This window comes from Procambarus clarkii, chromosome 28, assembly GCF_040958095.1.
Source record: "Procambarus clarkii isolate CNS0578487 chromosome 28, FALCON_Pclarkii_2.0, whole genome shotgun sequence".
In the NCBI taxonomy this organism is placed as follows: Eukaryota; Metazoa; Arthropoda; class Malacostraca; order Decapoda; family Cambaridae; genus Procambarus; species Procambarus clarkii.
The window spans coordinates 6704931-6720525 of record NC_091177.1 but is presented as its reverse complement, the minus strand read 5'-3'; positions in this window follow the sequence as shown (position 1 = coordinate 6720525).

The following is a 15595-nucleotide window of genomic DNA, read 5'->3' as shown; positions in this document are numbered from 1 at the left end:
TCTCCCCCACTCACCTCATCTCTAAAACCTTACAACTTTAACCCTGACCTTAAAACCTTTCGATTTCTCACTCGCATTCCTTCCAGTTCACCCTCTGACCCGCCGTTCCACTCACCACCCTCAAGCCTACCATCCACCATCAGATTGCCTTACATGCCTCTATCAGCCCCATTATCTTCCGGCGACCCCACCTTGGCGCCTCGCGCTCCCATGAGGCAGTCTGACACATCAGGGGGTAAAGGATAATTCAAGTTCAAGTACGTTTATTGAGCCAAAAAAAAATACATCTTGAAAGGATAGAGTAGCTTAGTTTATTTCTACCCTGAGGATATTTCTGCTTGAGAGTGAGAATTAAGAGAAGGAAGTGAGTTTTAGTGTAATATAAACGTTCGTTGGATGACAAATAATGCTAGTAAACTCATGGAATAGGCACGCAAAGAGAATTCACACATAATTGCATTTACAGAAATTAAACTGCCAATAGTTACAACAAATGTAGTGTTTCTTCTGAACTAGCATGTAGTACAAAACGAGAGAAGAAAAGGCAAGAGCTGAAGTGGCCATTTTGGTTAGGAAATATTGGAGATTTCAAGAGACAGTAGTCTCAGGCTATGTAGGATTCAGTGGTTATATAATGACTCATGATCCGACATGGGCGACGGCTGGACGTGTGTACAGCGTCTCTCCTACAAACATTCACGATACCTTTGAGAGTCTTAAGAAACAATGTTATACGGCACACATTTAGATTCAAGATGGCCACCCGATCTTAGAGGAGGATTCAGAGGGAGTTTTCCTGGACAGTAAACATCACAGTAACGCAAACAGATTAGAGACTCAACAGCCGCCATCACACAGAGGTAAACAGACCAACCGGGCCCCACGCGGCCTCAGTATCAACATCCACCGCTCAACCAAGGTAGGACGAGTTCTAGTTCGCAAATTTTCATCATTGAGTTTGATGACGAAGAATGGAGTGTTTTTGGAAATAGTAGGGCACAAAGTATCTTATATCCTGCCATTCTCAAGATATTTAAGATCAAAGTGCAAGGTATCAAACCTAATAAACAAAGGAACTTAAGTCCAGCGGGCCACAAACACAGCGATGAACTAGAGCTTTCAGACGTTATTGACATCTGTGGATACAAAGTACAGATGCTACCAACCACTAGGTGACCGATTAGCGAAATATGTAATGCGACATGTTGTAGACATTAGTGCAGACGACATCAAGGCACAACTTCAGGCAGATGACATTCCAATCTTCGGAGTCAACAAATTTATGCAGAGAACTGAGTGATACAGGCACTGCCCTGTTTACCTTTCTAGACAACTTTTCCCCTGATTGGGTTTGGATTAACGGCGTCCTCAATAAACTAACGGCTTCTTACATAAACTAAACTATAAACTGTACGTACCACGTCCCGCTCAGTGCTTTAGATGTCAAGGTTTTAACCATACTTCGAAATGCTGCACCAAAGACATTAAATGTGGGAAATGCTCTGGATCCCATTCCACATGAGACTGTGTGTCAGATATACTCACTTGAATACTAAGAATGGAATACTGTTGCACAATGACAGCCCCTTTCAAAGCAGGAGAAATTGCTGACCTGGAGAGTGTTCAGAGATTCTTTACTGCTAGAATCCACTCAGTAAAACGTCTAAAATATTGGGACCGCCTAAAATGCCTAAATCTGTATTCTCTGGAGCTCAGGCGGGAGAGATACATCATAATTTACACTTGGAAAATATTAGAGGGGCTAGTCTCAAACCTGCACACAGAAATAACACTAAATGAGAACAGAAGGCATGGCAGGATGTGCAGAATATCCCCGGTGGAGAGCAGAGGTTCAATAGGTACTCTGAGAGAGAATTTTATCAACATCAGAGGCCCGAGACTGTTCAATACACTTCCATTACACATAAGGGGCATAACTGGCCGACTCCTCACAGTGTTCAAGAAAAAATTCCATAAACACCTTCCCTGGATACCTGATCAACTAAACTGTGACTCATACGTCAGACTGCGAGCAGGCACGTCCAACAGCCTGGTCGACCAGTCCAGCAACCAAGAGGTCTGGTCAAGGACCGGGCCGTACGACAAATGTACAACATATTTCTCGTACATTTCATAGTTGCGTTTTCCTCATATAGTGAATAGATTTGATGAAAATTATCTGTGCCCACTGGCCACAGGGTGCTGTCGGGTGCTGGGTAAACGTATCACGACTTCCAATACTTTTGTACAGTCTGTTGTGGTCCAGTGGTTATGGTACTGGATATGCTAGGTGTTTGGAGCGCCACAGTTTCACATACGTTAAACTATAAATGAACACGAATATAAACAAATTTACGAGCGCTAAGACGAATATACTCTCTGGCTAAAAAGCCATAAAACTGCACGAAGATTCAAACACAAATATTTGTCTACCGAAAGAATGTCTTTGCAAACAAAGCTTAGAGAGCGTGTTGAGGACGCTGATGACCGGAGAGGAGAGACCTGGCAGGGGTCCGGGCGTGACCCAGCACACACACACACACACACTCGTTACGGGTCACGGCTCCCCGGGGTGTGTTGCCTTGACTGGTGCATGCCTCGCGCGCCAACCCGTCCCTTCCTGCACGGTATTCATGGCGCCCGCAAATATTTGTGAGGAGCCCAATGGTATGCCGGTGGTACCTGTATCCTTGGCTGCCCCTGAGGTGTGTGGGAGATTGTATTTGTATCCTTGGCGACCCCTGAGGTGTGTGGGAGATTGTATTTGTATCCTTGGCTACCCCTGAGGTGTGTGGGAGATTGTATTTGTATCCTTGAAGGCCCCTGAGGTGTGTGGGAGATTGTACCTGTATCCTTGGCGGCCCTTGAGGTGTGTGGAAGCTTGTATATGTATCCTTGGAGGCCTCTGAGGTGTGTGGGAGATTGTATTTGTATCCTTGGCGACCCCTGAGGTGTGTGGGAGATTGTATTTGTATCCTTGGAGGCCCCTGAGGTGTGTGGGAGATTGTATATGTATCTTTTGAGGCCCCTGAGGGGTGTGGGAGCTTGTACCTGTATCCTTGGCGGCCCTTGAGGTGTGTGGAAGCTTGTATATGTATCCTTGGAGGCCTCTGAGGTGTGTGGGAGTTTGCAAATGTATCCTCGGAGGCCCTGAGGTGTACTACTCTTGGGGGCTTCGAGGTGTGGACACTGTTCGCAAGATTTATGATCCCGAGATTAGTAGTCGGTTTGAACATCATGGGGTGCCGAAGACTGGGGTTGGTAGGCATGACTTAATATTTCTAGGTGAAAGTTTGGTATGCATGAAGTGTGGGATTAATATGAACGTCCTAGGAACCTGAAGTTAAGGTTGGTATGCGCGCCTAAGAGGTCCTCGAAGTGCTAGAAACCAACAAGATGTGCCTTAATATATTAATCTAATTAGCAGTCTCCGTGGTGTAGTGGTAAGACACTCGCCTGGCGTTCCGCGAGCGCTATGTCATGGGTTCGTATCCTGGCCGGGGAGGATTTACTGGGCGCAATTCCTTAACTGTAGCCTCTGTTTAACGCAACAGTAAAATGTGTACTTGGATGAAAAAACGATTCTTCGCGGCAGGGGATCGTATTCCAGGGACCTGCCCGAAACGCTACGCGTAACTAGTGGCTGTACAAGAATGTAACAACTCTTGTATATATCTCAAAAAAAAAAAAAAAAAAAAATCTTACAGTAGTAAACACCGGCGACTTACTTCATGATGCAGCAGACCTGCAAATAAGATAATTTTTTGCCGTATAATCCCAGTGCAGTCACATGTTGCCAACCAGTTGTGCTATTGAACAAATGGTATGTACATAGACTTGTGCTACTAACTTATCAAGAGTATTACTTGTTTGGCTAAATTAATTTTAAAGTTCAGTTCCTGAGCCCATCATGTGCCTCTGTAGCCTTATATAATATCCACTACCGCCCACATGATGGGTATAGGGTGCATAGTTTATGATTAAAATCATCACAGCTTCTTAGTTTAAGATTACTGAAATTGAGTCTCGTCGAGTTTATATCCAAGCTTGTATTGAAGTATGTTTCATAAATTACTAATTTATTCAATATTGGCACAACACAACCTGAGATCCGGACAGTGTCCTTTTGCATTGCCGGGTGTATTGGGGACACTGTCTGCGGCCGTGCCTGTGGTTGTACCTGTAGTGGTGCCTGCGGCCGTGCCTGTGGTTGTACCTGTAGTGGTGCCTGCGGCCGTGCCTGTGGCTGTGCCTGCGGCAGTGCCTGTGGCTGTGCTTGAAGCCGTGCCTGTGGCCATGGTTGCGGCCCTGTTTGCTTGGAGAGAGGCAGGCACGCCCCTCCAGCTATGGCCGAGAATACGAGATCAGACACGGCCTACACTGAACTTTTGACTCACCTCTGCTGCTACGCAGAGCCTGTACAGTGCAGACCTTCATCCCTCAGCCTACTGTACAATGTACACCTCCAGCCTCCTGTACAGTGTACACCTCCAGCCTCCTACACTCTCGACTCTTACCGCTCTCACAGAAGGAGTCAGAGTTTCACACAGTACAGTGGCTACTTTCTTAACTTACAAACGTGGATCCCTGATTCGATTTCCGGGCGGGACAGAAATGGCTGGGGGAATTTCCTTGCACCTAATGCCTCTGTTCACCTATCAGTAAATAGGTACCCGTGAGTTAGGTAACTGTTGTGGGGTTACATCCTGGCTAGGCTCAGGTGTTCGACCTAGCCGGGGACCTCGATATTCAAACCTCAAGACTTCCTTTTCCGACAACGTGGGAAATTTTTGGATCCTGGTCATCGCCTCGGGGCATGTCCCACCTGCATGGCAATGACTCTATGGGTGCCAGGGGTGTGCCAGGTGCGTGCCATGGGGCGTGCCAGGCTGCTGCTCTTCAGCTATCATCATCATCATTCGTCACGTAGCTGGTGCCGTGTCTGGGCGTTCCTCAACATCCTCGACCTTCATGAGGCGTTCTCTAATGTTCTCTCTGTATGTCTGCTCTCAGATTGTCTGAATGAATAAACTCTGCAAAATCCTAGTCAACTACATAGCCGGTCGATGAAGGGAGCCGGTCGGCCGAGCGGACAGCACGCTGGACTTGTGATCCTGTGGTCCTGGGTTCGATCCCAGGCGCCGGCGAGAAACAATGGGCAGAGTTTCTTTCACCCTATGCCCCTGTTACCTAGCAGTAAAATAGGTACCTGGGTGTTAGTCAGCTGTCACGGGCTGCTTCCTGGGGGTGGAGGCCTGGTCGAGGACCGGGCCGCGGGGACACTAAAGCCCCGAAATCATCTCAAGATAACCTCAAGATAGTGCTAAACTATGTAATTTTGTCTGTATTAATTGCATGTATTCGACCAATTAGATAGATAAATAGCACAGTTGAACCTCACAAAATCAATCAGCGAAAATTATAGAAATTAAAACAAATGAATTGTGAAAATTTTGGATTTGACATGTCAATATACTCAAGACACAAATACCTTCACAAGACTCGAGACTTGACAGCTGTCAAGCCAGTTGTAAATAAATGACACACTTCCTTGAAAAGCATGGCTCAATCAGCCTAACTTTATTAATAGGAAATAATCATTGGAGATGAGAGAGCGCAAGTATTAAGCTGTAATCATCTATATGTGTTCAGTGTGGCATTTGAAGATATAGTTCACGTGTAACAAATCGTCTTGAATTATTGTATGATATTTATAATAATTAAGGAGGCCTGGTCAGAGACCGGGCCGCGGGGACATCGATTCCCTGAATCACCAATAAGTAGGCAACAGGTAGACGACAATATCAAAGCAATACCAAGATATACGAAGATTTTCAGAAATTCTTTGATAAAGTTCCTTGTATACAAACGTTGAGATTTAGAGATACTTGAGAGACTAAAGTGCACTAAGATGCTACACATCCAGACTCCTCTAAACACACTGATCAAGAAACCAAAAACAACAACACTGTTTGGTCATCAGAAATTTCAGGGCGACTCTAACAACTCAGTGGTAAACGGCACATGAGTTTCATTGATGATGAATACAATGTAATGCATGCCAGAAACAGGAATATAAACGCAGGAGGAGAGGATGAGCACCACAGAGCTTATAGCGAATATAAAGAGATCGCTGAAGCGTTTCAAGTGTGTACGTTGGGAACATATGTGAATGAATTAGGGTGGATATACACCCAGTGGGCGCAGTGTGAGAGACAACGACACTTCAACGACAAATTAACATCTTGGAAGCTGAATCAACGTCGAACCAACGCCAATCTTCGATATTGTGTCACTGGGTAAATAAGAGCTGCTCCCCGTGAGGGACAATAAGCCTTATACAGTTTCCTATATTCTCATGTTCTTAAATAAACAAAAATGATGCCAGGGAGAGATGATGGTTGATGTTGTGAGGTCCAGTTGGCAGTGTTCTGAGGCAGTAAGATATGACCGACAGATTGGCATAACAGGTACCTGGACGAGTGATAGTCATTTATTATGCACCCTATACCCATCCCGTGGGCGGCGGTGAGCCTAAAACTATCCCATGGGCGATGATGGACCCCATAACTATCCCGTGGGCGGTGGTGGACCCCATAACTATCCCGTGGGCGGTGGTGCACCCCATAGCTATCCCATGGGCGGTGGTGAACCACATACCCAACCCTTGGGCGGTTGTGGAAGATGTTGCTGACATACATAGTAGTAGTAGTAGTAGTAGGCATCCTTCAGTCTCGGGAGACTATGGAGTTGCACTCTGGTTGTCAATCCTGGTGCAGCGTCTGGTGTGACTGATGAGGACAATCCGAGAGTGGCAGTCCATCCCACACTGAGCACAAACGAAGTCTGATTCTGGTCAGTCTTCCTGGCTACCAGCTATCCTTCTCTGTCTCTTTACCTCCGATTTCTTGGCAAGTGTTTCCTCGAACTTGGAGAGACCTCTCTGAGCAGACTGCCCCCACGCTGAACGATCTGCGGCCAGTATTTCCCACGTAGCAAGATCGACGTCCATGGCTTTCAGGTCCCTCTTGCATACGTCTTTGTACCGTAGCTGGGGCTTGCCTGTTGGACACTTTCCCTGCGTCAGCTCTCCATACAGGAGATCCTTGGGAATCCTGCCGTCGCCAATTCGCACAACGTGCCCGAGCCAGCGCATTCGTCTCTGCTTCAGCATTGGTTACATACTGGTGATTCTAGCTCTCCCAGGACGCTGTTGTTTGTCACCTTGTCCTTGCCAGGTGATGTGTAAGATGTGTCGGAGGCAGCGTATGTGGTAAGCATTCAACTGTGATTCCTGAGAGGCGCGGAGTGTCCAAGACTCACTGCCATAAAGGAGAGTGCTCAGGAAACAGGCTCTGTAAACCTGGATATTTGTATTATCAGTCAGCTTATTATTGGCCCACACTCACTCTGTCAGTCTGGACATGGTAGTAGATGCCTTACCAATGCGTTTGTTTAGCTCCGTATCAAGCGAGAGGGAGTCAGAGATTGTGGAGCCCAGGTACACGGAGTCGTGAACGACTTCGAGTTTGTGATTGGAGATGTAACTGGATTGATTGTCAGATGGGGAGTTCACTTCTTGTCCCATAACCTGTGTTTTCTTCAGGCTGATGGTGAGTCCGAAAGCCTGACAGGCCTTGCTGAAGAGGGTCATGAGCCGTTGGAGTTCTTCGCCTGAGTGGGCGGTGACTGCTGCGACGTCAACAAAAAGGAAGTTGCGCAGACACCTCAGCCGAATCTCTGTCTTGGCTCTCTAGCCTTGCGAAGTTAAAGAGCTTTCCATCCAACTTGGTCCGGAGATAGATACCTTCTGTGGCAGCTCCGAAGGCGTGCTGCAGCATAACTGCGAAGAAAGTCCGGAATAGGGTTGGAGCCAGGACGCAGCCCTGCTTTATTCCATTTCAGATGTCGAAAGTGTCTGATGTTAAGCCATCAAAGACCACGGTGCCCTTCATGCTCTCGTTGAAAGATCTGATGATGCTGAGGAGCCTGGGTGGGCATCCGATCATGGGGAGGATCTTGAACAGGCCATCCCTGCTGACGAGGTCGAAGGTCTTCGTCAGATCTATGAATACTACGAAGAGTGGCTGCATCTGTTCTCTGCATTTCTCCTGCAGTTGTCTGAAGTAAAAGACCATGTCGATTGTGGACCTGTTAACTCGGAATCCGCATTGTGACTTTGGATAGACTCTCTCTGCAAGTACTTGGAGCCTCTACAATGTGACTCGAGCAACCAGCTTTCCGACAATACTGAGGAGGGAGACACCACGGTAATTGTTGCAGTTGCCCCTGTCACCTTTATTCTTATACAGCGTGACGATGTTAGCTTCCCTCATATCCTGTGGCACCTCTTCTTCTTCCCAGCAGAGGCAGAGGATTTCATGCAGCTCCATGAGCAGGTTACCTCTGCAGCATTTCAAGGTCTCAGCAGGAATGCCGTCTTTTCCAGGAGCTTTGCCAGAAGCAGAAGGGTCAGTTCGCTGTAGAGCTCCATTAACACAGGCAGTCACTCAATGGTGCTCAGGGCGTCTTCGGTGACCACATTCTCCCTGGCGTATAGCTCAGAGTAGTGCTCGACCCAGCGCTTCAGTTGCAGTGTCTGGTCCTGGATCACCTTGCCTGTGGCAGATTTCAGGGGGGGGGCGGTCTTCTTCAGGACTTGGCCCTCGGACTTGGCCGAGGGCCTGCTTCATGCCGTCATACATCCCCTTTACATTGCCTGTATCCACTGCAGTCTGTATTTGGGAGCAGAGCTGGAGCCAGTAGTTGTTGGCACATCGCCTGGCGCTCTGCTGCACTTTGCAGTGGACGGCCCGAAGGATCTGTAAGTTGCGCTGACTTGGGCAGGCTTTGTAGGCTGCCAAGGCGTTTCTCTTCGATAACAGGTGTAATTTCTTCCGAGTGAGCCTCAAACCAGTCTACCGACCTGCGGGTCATCTTGCCAAAGGTGGACATGGCAGCGTTGAACACAGCATCTCTAAAGTGCTCCCATCTTTTGCAGGCGGTGACCCCGGCCGGGTCAGAAAGAGCTTCCACGAGCGCATGTGCAAAATCTTCCACCTAGTCCTGATTGCGGGTCTTGCTGGTGTCGATGCGAGGTCTGCCCTCCTTTTTTGAACGGTGAATCTTCTTTATTTGCATCTTGACCCTGCTACATACCATGGAATAGTCGGTGTCACAGACAGCACTCTAGAAGCTACACGTAATCTTGACGCTGAGTAGACTTGCACGCCTGGTAAGAATCAGGTCAAGCTGGTGCCAGTGCTTAGATCTGGGGTGTCGTCAAGGGACTCGGTATTGAGGCTTTGTGCCGAAGAACGTGTTGGTGACACAGAGACCATGAAGGCAGCAGAGTTCTAGCAGACGTTCCCGTTCTCATTCATCTTCCCTATGCCGAATTGACCGAGACAAGTGGGCCAAAAGTTGTGATTGGCACTCACTCTAGCGTTGAAGTCGCCGAGGATGAACAGTGGTTCCTTTACAGGGATTCTCACTATGAATATGATTGAGGTTATTGTAGAATTTTTCCTTCGCCTCTGCTGGAGAAGTCAGGGTTGGTGCGTATGCACTAATTACATTAACTGGTCCTGTTTGGGAGTGCAGTTGAAGAGACAGAATTCGTTCGGTTTCCCCCGTCGGCGGCATAATGTGTCCCCAGAGCATTCCTGACGGCAAATCCCACACCATGATCTCTGATCTCATCTGGAGGTTTTCCTTGCCAGAATAAAAAGTGCAGGCCCTCTCTCTCACGGGGCCTGATCCTGGGAGCCTGGTCTCTCGGAGAGCAACAATATCCTTCTGCAGTTTGCTCAGCTCCCTATCGATGACTGCTGTTTTTCGGGCGTCGTTGATTTCTTGCAGGTCGTCAGAGAAACTTGGTGTCACTGTCCTGACGTTCCATGTGCCCAGCTTTAGGGCAATTTGAAACTTATGTAAGTAATCGTTCAGAACCCTGTATACCACTTATGTCAGACCAATCCTGGAATATGCAGCTACAGCTTGGAGTCCATACTTAGTTAAACACAAGACAAAGTTAGAGAAGATTCAGCGGTATCCCACCAGACTCGTTCAGGAACTGAGAGGTATGAGCTACGAGGAAAGGCTAAAGGAGCTGAAACTCACGTCCCTGGTAGACAGTAGAGTAAGGGGAGACATGATAACCACCTACAAATTCTCAGGGGAATTGACAAGGTGGACAAAAACAAACTCTTTAGCACGGGTGGAACACGAACAAGGGGGCACAGGTGGAAACTTAGTACCCAGATGAGCCACAGAGACGTTAGAAAGAACTTTTTCAGTGTCAGAGTAGTTAGTAAATGGAATGCATTAGGCAGTGATGTGGTGTGTGTGTGAGTTCACACACACACACACACACACACACACACACACACACACACACACACACACACACATCGTCGATCATTTGTGACATCGATCAATTTTCCTCAGAGTATCCCATAAATCATATGCCGCTTATACCACATGTTTGTATATATGTTGATCATACATCATTGCATACACGCATAACTAAATGTATAAACATTTAACGGTGTCGAGTCAACGGTGTGTCTTGACTCCAGAGATAATATATATATATTTTTAGTTCGTTCCTGTGAGTGAAAATATCATCTATTTCCCACTACCAGTGAGCGGAAATATCATCTATTATCCACTACCAGTGAGAGGGGAAATATCTTTTACTACCAATGAGAGAAATATTATCTATTATCTACTATTAGTTAGGGAAAATATCTATTACCCACAGCCAATGAGCGGGAAATATAATCTATTATCAACCACCAGTCAGAGAATATTTCAGCCGTTATGCACTATCAAAGAAAATTATTAAAACACTTATTGCCATATGAATTCAACTGATAATAACAATTGGCGAGACATATCTTCCGCGTGTTGGTGTTAGCGTGGACAGGAGGAGTAACCCCGACATTGATAAGATTTGTGGTAGTGTTTGTTTAAACTTTTTTTGTTTTTTATCTCTGGCGTTTTGAGGGAATGAACACTTTGTTCATAATTCACACACACACACACACATGGGGCCTGGTAGTCTGGTGGATAGCGCGCAGAACTCGTAATTCTGTGGCGCGGGTTCGATTCCCCCACCAGGCAGAAACAAATGGGCAAAGTTTCTTTCACCCTGAATGCCTCTGTTACCTAGCAGTAAATAGGTACCTCGGAGTTAGTCAGCTGTCACGGGCTGCTTCCTGGGGTGTGTGAGTGTGTGTGGTGTGGAAAAAAAATAGTTAGTAAACAGTTGATTGGCAGTTGAGAGGCGGGCCGAAAGAGCAAAGCTCAACCCCCGCAAACACAACTAGGTGAATACACACACACACACACACACACACACACACACACACACACACACACACACACACACACACACACACACATATATATATATATATATATATATATATATATAATAAGGAAAGCCAACAAGACAGCAGCATATGTGTTGATTCCTACCTAAGAATATATGAACAAAATTAGTGACATCCTTGGTGATGACACCAAATTTCAACGAATCACGAGGAACCCTGTGGAAGACCTTAAACGCAAAGTGAACAAAACTATTACTGCAATCAACGCAAAGAAAGGTAGTGTTCATTTCACTAAACTCCAAGGCGACTATTGCTTAGGATATGCTTATGACAATGTCAAGACAAACAAACCAGGTAACCCACTACGCCAAATAATCAGCCAAATACCAGCTCCAATCTATCACCTGGCAAAAAGACTTAACAAACTCCTGACTCCATACACTCCAAGCAACTATAGTCTACAATTATCAGCAGATTTCCTCGAATTAATCAAAACTACTCAGCCCGATGGCGTCATTGCTTCCATGGACGTCGAGTCCCTATTTACCAACGTCCCAGTCGACACAATCATAGAGATGATACAGGATAGAGTATACAGAGACGAGAGCACCCCCAAATTAGACATACCCGAGCCACACTTGAAGAGTCTTCTCGAGGCATGTACAAAAAAAGCCCCTTTCATCAGTCCGCAAGGAGACATGTATCTTCAAATAGACGGAGTAGCAATGGGCTCCCCCTTAGGAGTGTTATTTGCTAATTTTTTATATTGGAACCATCGAAAAAGGCTTTCTGTCAGTCCAAGAAAATGCAGTCCGCCCATCTTTCTCTTTCATGCTTAATCTTTGTCACCTGATCGTAGAATTTTATTAAGCCTGTAAGGCAAGATTTACCCTCGCTGAACCCATGTTGATGGGTTGTCACAAAGTCCCTTCTCTCCAGATGTGTTACTAGGTTTTTTCTCACGATCTTCTCCATCACCTTGCATGGTATACAAGTTAAGGACACTGGCCTGTAGTTCAGTGCCTCTTGTCTGTCACCCTTTTTGTATATTGAGACTAAATTGGCCATCTTCCATATTTCTGGTAGGTCTCCCGTCTCCAGTGACCTACTATACACTATGGAGAGTGGCAAGCATAGTGCTGCTGCACACTCTTTCAATACCCATGGTGAGATTTCGTCCGGGCCAACGGCCTTTCTCACGTCCAGATCCAACAGGTACCGTTAACCTCACCTCTTGTAATTTCGAACCTTCCAAGGCCGCCTGCTTTACTGCCACCTTTCATAGCGCAGTGACCTCACCTTGTTCTATTGTGAAGACCTCCTTTAACCTCTTGTTAAGTTCTTCACACACCTCTTTGTCATTCTCTGTATACCTGTCCTCACCCGTTCTAGGTGTCATCACCTGTTCCTTCACTGTTGTTTTCCTTCCTGATGTGTCTGTGGAGTAGCTTTTGTTCGGTCTTGGCTTTATTAGCTATATAATTTTCATACTTTTTTCTCAGCTTCTCTTCTCACACTAACCTACTCGTCCCTAGTTCTCTGGTATCTCTCTCAACTTTCTGGTGTTCTTTTGTTTCAGGCATTCCTCCACACCCTTTTGTTCAGTCAGTCCATACATGCCCTATTAAACCACGGATTCTTCTTTTGCTTCTCGATTTTTCTTGTCGGGCCGGGATAAACCTGTTTACTGCCTCCTGAGACTTTTGGATGACATAGTCCATCATGACTGACTTAGTACGGATTTAGTTCTGAGTTCTGTGTTTTCATGGTATATCCCTTATGAATTTTCTCATCTCGTCATTCCCTTTCGGTACGCCAGTCCTAGTTCTTTTTTTAGGGGAGATAAATCCTAGCTCTACCAGGTACTCAAAAAGATCAATACACTGTGATCACTCATTCCCAAGAGGGCTTCCAACTTAATTTCCCTTATATTCGACTCATTTAAGGTAACTATCAGATCAAGCATAGCTTGTTCATCCTCTCCTCTCATTCTTGCCGGTCCTTTGATGTGTTGGCTAAGAAAGTTTCTTGTTGCCACGTCAGGCAACTTAGCTCTCCATGTGTCTGGTCCTCCATGTGGGTCTCTGTTCTCTCAGTCTATCTTCCCGTGGTTGACGTCTCTCATGATTAGTAGTCTGGATCTGTTCCTGCTAGCTACAGAAGCTGCTCTCTCTATTATATTTATGGTGGCCATGTTGTTTCTGTCATATTACTGTCTGGGGTCTTCTGTCGTTTGGTGGGGGTTATATATGACTACTACTATAATTTTTTGTCCTCGAATTGCTATGGTACCTGTAATGTAGTCACTGAAGTCTTCACAGCCCTGAATAACCATCTCTTCAATACTCCAGCCTTTTCTTATCAGCAGAGCACCTCCTCCTCTTCCTTCTCTTTCTTTCCTCACTACATAGTAGTCCTGTAGAAACACTGCATTTGTTATGGTTTTCGTTAGCTTTGTTTCTGTGAGTGCTATTATGTCTGGGTTTTCTTCTAATGCCCATTCTCCAAGTTAACTTGTTTTATTTGTAATTCCATTTATATTAGTGTACCTTGCCCTGAAGCTCACTTTCTTCTGTTCATTCTCTTGTCCCCTTCTTGGTGAGCATTCTGCTGACGGAGTAAGCTGTTTCCTAGGTGTGAAGATTTGTGAGGTGGTTAACAGGGTCTCAGAGGATTCTAGGATGAGGGATGGGGGGTCAAGGGAAGGGGGGGACCCAGAGGGTATGTGGTAAGGAGGGAGGGGGGACATGGAGGATATGGGGTGAGAGGAGGAGGGATAGGGAGGGTATGGGATGAAGGGGGAGGGGGAAAGGGGGCAGGGGAAAAAGGTGGGAATGGGGGAGGGGTGACAGGGTCGGTATGGGGTGAGGGCGGGAGGGAGGGTTGATTGAGCATTTGAGTGGGGGCAGGGAGGGTGAGGGGGTAGGGACGGCTTTTATGCAGAGGAGGGTGGTGGTGTTGCCCTTCCCTCTGGTGTTGCTGGGATGCTGGTTGTGGGTTCTCCCCTCGCTTCTGGGAATGTAGTATTGGGGGGTGAGATTTTCTGGTTTTCTCCTCTCTCCCGGCACTTCTTCCTTTCCTCTGTTGCCATGGCTCTCTCCTCCTTCGTCCTGTCCCTCTGGAAGAATACTTTTTTTAAATGTGTGTGAAATGTTTCACGTGTGTGAAATGTGTGTGTGTGTGTGTGTGTGTGTGTGTGTGTGTGTGTGTGTGTGTGTGTGTGTGTTGTATTTAAACTTTATTGCAAAAAAGGAGTTACATATAAGATATAGAGACAATTATTATAAGTTGTCGAGTTCCTCCAGCTCCTCAGATGGCGGGCAGGAACCCTGAATGCAGTGTGCATTTTCCCTCTGTATCGCCACCGTGAGGCGCTGAGAAAGGACTCTAAAAGCTCTAGGGGTCCCGTGTTGTTTCAATTAGCCTAGAACCCAGTTCCTTGAAAGAAAAAAACTTGTGCACTCCTACCCCAGGTGCCAAGTGTTTCATTAGCGGTGTAAATTAACTGAAAAAGTGTTTGATAAGCAATTAAATAACTGCTTGCTATTCTTCCGGGGATCACTGTGATACCACGTGGGCGACCAATAAGAGAAGCAGAGTTATGGGGTATTAAGTAACGGGGCTCTCTCTCAGCTGGGCATCCAGATGTGGTGAGGTTCCTCTTGATGATTCGCTAACTTCACTGTGCCTCAAGTGCCATCCCCCTGTGCTTTAGCAGAGTAAGCCATGGTGGCCGTACGTGTCGCCCACCAACTCGCTGCAAATACTCTCATATCTGGTGTGGACTGGGGCAGCAAGGCGGAGGGCCACAGCAATTCGGAGGGCGTGTGGTGTGAGACATGTGCCAGTTGCCAACATTGGGGGTTGCTAACATGAAATCCCCTGCATGTGGGGCTGCTACTGCTGTGAAGCGAGCAATGCTGTGTTGTGCTGCTGCAGCACCCAGGCACTCTGCAGCACCCAACCACTCTGCAGCACCCAGGCACTCTGCAGCACCCAGCCACTCTGCAGCACCCAGGCACTCTGCAGCACCCAGCCACTCTGCAACACCCAGGCACTCTGCAGCACCCAGGCACTCTGCAGTACCCAGGCACTCTGCAGCACCCAGGCACTCTGCAGAGCCCAGGCACTCTGCAGCACCCAGGCACTCTGCAGCATCCAGGCACTCTGCAGCACCCAGGCACTCTGCAGCACCCAGGCACTCTGCAGCACCCAGGCACTCTGCAGCACCCAAGCACTCTGCAGCACCCAGGCAC